This window comes from Tribolium castaneum, unplaced genomic scaffold (genome assembly GCF_031307605.1).
Source record: "Tribolium castaneum strain GA2 unplaced genomic scaffold, icTriCast1.1 ptg000042c, whole genome shotgun sequence".
NCBI lineage: Eukaryota > Metazoa > Arthropoda > Insecta > Coleoptera > Tenebrionidae > Tribolium > Tribolium castaneum.
In genome coordinates, this window is record NW_026986641.1 from 5001 (window position 1) to 10771 (window position 5771).

At 48.3% G+C, this 5771-nt stretch overlaps 1 non-coding gene and 1 pseudogene across 1 annotated transcript; both read right to left on the reverse strand.

Annotated features, from left to right (window-relative positions):
- The window catches only part of LOC135267483 (large subunit ribosomal RNA), a 6479-nt pseudogene extending 2461 nt beyond the window's left edge, over window positions 1–4018 (reverse strand).
- Window positions 4019–4494: 476 nt separating this feature from the next.
- On the reverse strand, window positions 4495–4651 carry LOC135267481 (5.8S ribosomal RNA). The gene has a single exon (XR_010335902.1). It is a non-coding gene; the product is annotated as a 5.8S ribosomal RNA (ribosomal RNA).
- Window positions 4652–5771: the final 1120 nt, after the last annotated feature.

Genomic DNA, 5771 nt, shown 5'->3' on the forward strand with positions numbered 1-5771 from the left:
CAAGATGTGTCCCAGTGTCTCACGTTGGGACCCACATCTTCTACACATCAGGTTCGCCTGTGGGATTGCTCTGTTCAACGCAACTCTGTCACCAGCTACGTTGCCTCGCAGGCGGAGGGCACTTATAAATGTGCTTGGCTTTAGGAGCTTTTTGTTAATAAGCCAAGCGTTTGCAGTTCTGCTGCCGGCAAAGGACTTAACCGACTTACCCTGCGAGGTCAGAGACGCCCACCTAGCAAGCTCCTCTTTCTTCCTGGCCACCTTATGTCGATCGAGGTCTTTGATGTTGTTGGGTGGCCAGGGTTGGACCCTTGTTGCCTTGGCTAGCGAGTTTAATCGAGATGACATTCCCGAAGCTAGCCAAAGAGCTTGCATAATCTTGTCTTGCGAGTCTCTAAATTTGAGACCCGCCTTCAAGATGGAGGTGACAGTTACGATCTCCAACTTGGGGATACCTAGTCCGCCATCTACCCTGCGGCAGTAAATCATACCGTCCGCAGTGCTCTGCGGTAGATGGCATATTTGTTTAACCACTACTCTCAGCTCCTGGTCTAGTTGCCTGATCAGCGTGATTGATGGTATTGTTACCACCAATTTATAGAGAAAGTGGGGGACTAGGTATCGGGAGATTAGTTCAAGTTTCTGGTGTGGTTTTAAGGCCAGGCGTTGGACTCTATGTAGAGTACCACGCCAATCTCTCTCAATGCCCTCCGATGTAATACCGGCCCAAGGAGATATTTCCACACCGAGATAACTGAACACGGCATCCACGGCCGCAACCGGGATCCTCTCTCCCTTCGTCAGTGTCAACCCGGGGTCTGCTACGTACCAGGAGTCTTTTGTCGGGCGTATTTCGAAGGACGTACATTTCGGGGCTGAGATCCTCATTCCCAGCCTCTCTAAGTAGTCCTCCGTAACTCGTAGCAGGGTGCATGCCTGAGGTACATTAGCCGCTATTAGAAAAATGTCGTCAGCGAAGGCCATGCAGGAGACACTAGCCAGTTCTCCACCAACCTTATACCCCGGGTGACTCTCCAGCTGCAGTAAAAGGGGTTCCAAAACTGCGTTGAATAAGAAGGGGCTGAGGGGGTCGCCTTGTTTCACCCCTCGCTGGAGACTTAGGGTCACTTCCGCCGTGCCCTGTTTGACGACTGTGTGCAGATCCTTATAGGAGTCTTCCACAAGCCGTACCACCTGCTCGGGAAGACCCTTCATTCGCAGTGCTGGTCCTAAGATAGAATGAGGAACTGTGTCAAAGGCCTTAGACACATCCAGGCAGACTGCGACCAGGTCATAAGAGAGTCATAGTTACTCCCGCCGTTTACCCGCGCTTGCTTGAATTTCTTCACGTTGACATTCAGAGCACTGGGCAGAAATCACATTGCGTCAACACCCGCAGGGGCCATCGCAATGCTTTGTTTTAATTAGACAGTCGGATTCCCCCGGTCCGTGCCAGTTCTGAGCTGACCGTTGAATGGCGGCCGAAGAGGACTTCCGGACGCCCTGACGGGCGCACCCGGAGCCTCGCAGCAAGACGGTTCCGCGGGAGGCCAAAAGGCACGGGACCGAACTCGGATTCGACATTGACCGCCGAAACGGAACAACGCTTCACCTCGCACAGGCCCGGCACGTCAGCCGCGACCCGCTTCCTCGCCAAGCCCGACACGCCCCGATCCTCAGAGCCAATCCTTATCCCGAAGTTACGGATCCAATTTGCCGACTTCCCTTACCTACATTATTCTATCGACTAGAGGCTCTTCACCTTGGAGACCTGCTGCGGATATGGGTACGAACCGGCGCGACGCCTCGACGTGGCCCTCTCCCGGATTTTCAAGGTCCGAGGGGAAGATCCGGACACCGCCGCAACTGCGGTGCTCTTCGCGTTCCAAACCATATCTCCCTGCTAGAGGATTCCATGGAACTCGAACGCTCATGCAGAAAAGAAAACTCTTCCCGGATCTCCCGACGGCGTCTCCGGGTCCTTTTGGGTTGCCCCGACGAACTCTCTTGCGAGGGCCCGAATTATTAACGGTTCCGCTGCCGGGTTCCGGAATAGGAACCGGATTCCCTTTCGCCCAATGGGTGTGTGCTCGCTTCGTACGTTTACGTTCGAATTAAAAACGAACCAACGACATATCTACACCACATCAACATCGGCTTTCGCCTAGGGCTTAGGATCGACTGACTCGTGTGCAACGGCTGTTCACACGAAACCCTTCTCCACGTCAGTCCTCCAGGGCCTCGCTGGAGTATTTGCTACTACCACCAAGATCTGCACCGACGGCGGCTCCAGACGGCCTCACGGCCAGTCCTTCTGCGCTCACCGCCGCGACCCTCCTACTCGTCAGGGCTTCATGGCCGGTTAATTAAATAACCGACCGCACATGCCGCTGACGGCCGAGTATAAGCACGACGCTTCAGCGCCATCCATTTTCAGGGCTAGTAACTTCGGCAGGTGAGTTGTTACACACTCCTTGGCGGATTCCGACTTCCATGGCCACCGTCCTGATGTCTTAAGTTACCAACGCCTTTCATGGTATCCCATAAGCGTCGATTTAGGCGCTTTAACTCGGCGTTTGGTTCATCCCACAGCGCCAGTTCTGCTTACCAAAAATGGCCCACTTGGCACTCTGATTCGAGTCTCGCGGCTTCATATAAAGTTCGAGCAAGCCGGAGATCTCACCCATTTAAAGTTTGAGAATAGGTTGAGGCCGTTTCGACCCCAATGCCTCTAATCATTCGCTTTACCGGATGAAACTCGTAAGCGACGAGCGCCAGCTATCCTGAGGGAAACTTCGGAGGGAACCAGCTACTAGATGGTTCGATTAGTCTTTCGCCCCTATACCCAGTTCCGACGATCGATTTGCACGTCAGAATCGCTACGGACCTCCATCAGGGTTTCCCCTGACTTCGTCCTGACCAGGCATAGTTCACCATCTTTCGGGTCCCAGCGTGTACGCTCTTGGTGCGCCTCTTCTCGCAATGAGAATGAGACGCCCCGGGAGTGCGGGGCGACAGCCGTAACGGCCGCCCATCTTCCCTTAGTCCGTGCAAGACGAACTTTCACTTTCATTGCGCCTTTAGGTTTAGTCATGTCCCAATGACTCGCGCACATGCTAGACTCCTTGGTCCGTGTTTCAAGACGGGTCCTGAAAGTACCCAAAGCTATAGCGTCGCAGATCGGCGTTTCAACCGAGTCTGTCCGAGAACTCATTGGCGAACAGCCATTCGTAGACAGAACCGACACCAGGTGCGATTACCGTCATAAACGAACGCGCTTGCCAATGGTCGGACGCTAACTGTGTAGCGGCCCGGCGCCATATGCATACCTTCGAGCGAGTCGACCGGGAAACACCGCGGGTTCGTCCGAAACGGCGAACCGTTCGAACGGGCTCCACCGCGGGCCTTAGATCGACACCCAAAGGATCGCGACGTCCTACTGGGGGAGAAGTGCACGCGTTCGACTTCGGTTCGCATAAACAAAAGGCGCGAACGACGCGTACGCCGTTCGTCGCACGATCATTTAGCGCCGCTATCGAGTCACGCTGAATCTCCCCTTTCGACCTTTCGGGTTTCTCAGGTTTACCCCTGAACGGTTTCACGTACTATTGAACTCTCTCTTCAAAGTTCTTTTCAACTTTCCCTCACGGTACTTGTTCGCTATCGGTCTCGTGGTCATATTTAGCCTTAGATGGAGTTTACCACCCACTTAGGGCTGCACTCTCAAGCAACCCGACTCTGAGGAGAGATCCTCCCGTTATCGGCAACGGTCACTACGGGCCTGGCACCCTCTATGGGCTGTGGCCCCGTTCAAGATGGACTTGGACGCGTCGCACAATCTCGGGATGACGGATCCTCCCTAACACCACATTTCCCGGCGTCCGGTTTCGGCCGCGGGATTCAGTGCTGGGCTTTTTCCTGTTCGCTCGCCGCTACTAAGGAAATCCTAGTTAGTTTCTTTTCCTCCGCTTAATAATATGCTTAAATTCAGCGGGTAGTCTCACCTGCTCTGAGGTCGCAAATATAAATTTGCCTTTATTTTGTCAGACGATAATTACACGTATTCCGTTTATATGGCTGCCTCCAAACAATTTCAAACATCGATCTGACGTCGTTGCGAGAATGTTGTTGTTGTTAATTATAGTGCATAAAATATGCATATAAACAACTTTAACGTCTCGGACACGACGATCGCTTCGTTCGAAATTTAAGCGTTGTGGCTGCTTTTTAATATCGGACGTGCTACGTCTAAACCAACTTGTACCAACAAACTAATAAGAATGTCAGCCGCTATTGCGTTTTAGGATGCCGCGTTATTTTTTATATTGTTTTTATTGTTGTCTACGTTGCATAATATTTTATTATGACAACCGACAATCAATTAACAATTATAGTAACGCGTCATATTTGCACCCAACACGCTCCGACGTAATTGTCTACACAACATTGTGCGCTGTGTTTAAGACAAAAACCGAGCAGTCTTTGAAATTGACACGACCCTCAGCCAGGAGTGGTCCGGGAACAGTATATCCGAGGACCGCAATGTGCGTTCGAAATGTCGATGTTCATGTGTCCTGCAGTTCACAAGTTGACGCGCAATTAGCTGCGTTCTTCATCGACCCACGAGCCAAGTGATCCACCGTTCAGGGTAATCTTTTCAAACAAATTTAAAATATTATTACATAACGCACCGTTCCACATCGAAATCGTTTCATCATCACACAACAACAAAAATAACTACTTAAGGTTATTACAATTGTGATGTATATGTGAGAAACGGACCAATCGAAAGAAACGTTCGGCGTTATATTTTATAATATTTTATTTAATTAAAGTGGCATTTGTTTCTACTTATCGAAAAGAGTATGCAGTTATAGTTTAAGTTTACATAAAGAATAACCCGATGATATTAACGTTTTATAAATACGTATATATATCTATTAGGTTTTTTTTCTCTATCAACTTTGTCTATAAAACTCTGCTCCTTTTGCGATAAGCATTATGTATATTTATTAAATAGAAAATATGTCGAAAAACCAGACGTTTTCTTCAAACAAACGCCACAGCTACAAACTTAATCACAACAATATTTACCAAACAATACAATTGTAGGGTGTTTTGTGTGATACGTCGTTTGGTGGGCATTCTAAGAACGTCCGTCGACATAAAAACGAATCAAAAGAAAAGCACAGGCAGTGCAAAACGTTCCTTCGTCAGTCGGGCGTATATCATTTAAAACCCACAGAATCTAAAAAAGTTAATAAACTTTTTTATTTAGATTCCTACGGTTCGTCGCGTCGTTAAAGTAAATTATTACTTCGACGCATGCGGAACCCAGGTACCCGAAAACCGTAAGCCTAAGCGTTTTTTTCCAAACATCACTCACTATCGATAAAGTAAATTGATTTTATGTATTTATAAATGTGCGTTTGTATGTATAGTAGTATAGTAGTAGTATATTTTGTTATTGGTTGTTTCGAGCTTTTTATTGTTATAAAACGTTTTTGTAGTCTTGTACATAAAGTACAGACGAATAGACAGCCCCTTTTATTTATTAATAAACTCCAACCATTTACAAATTAAATTACAACTACAACATCTCTTTTACACATTAATTATACACCATCTTTATTTTCTTTTTTCCGAAGCGAATACGATGAAGAAAATACGCAAAGACTGGCTTACAAAACCGTAAGCCTAAGCGTTTATTTTTCAAACATCACTCACCATCGGTTAAGTAAAATGATGGTATGTATAAATGTGTATTTGTA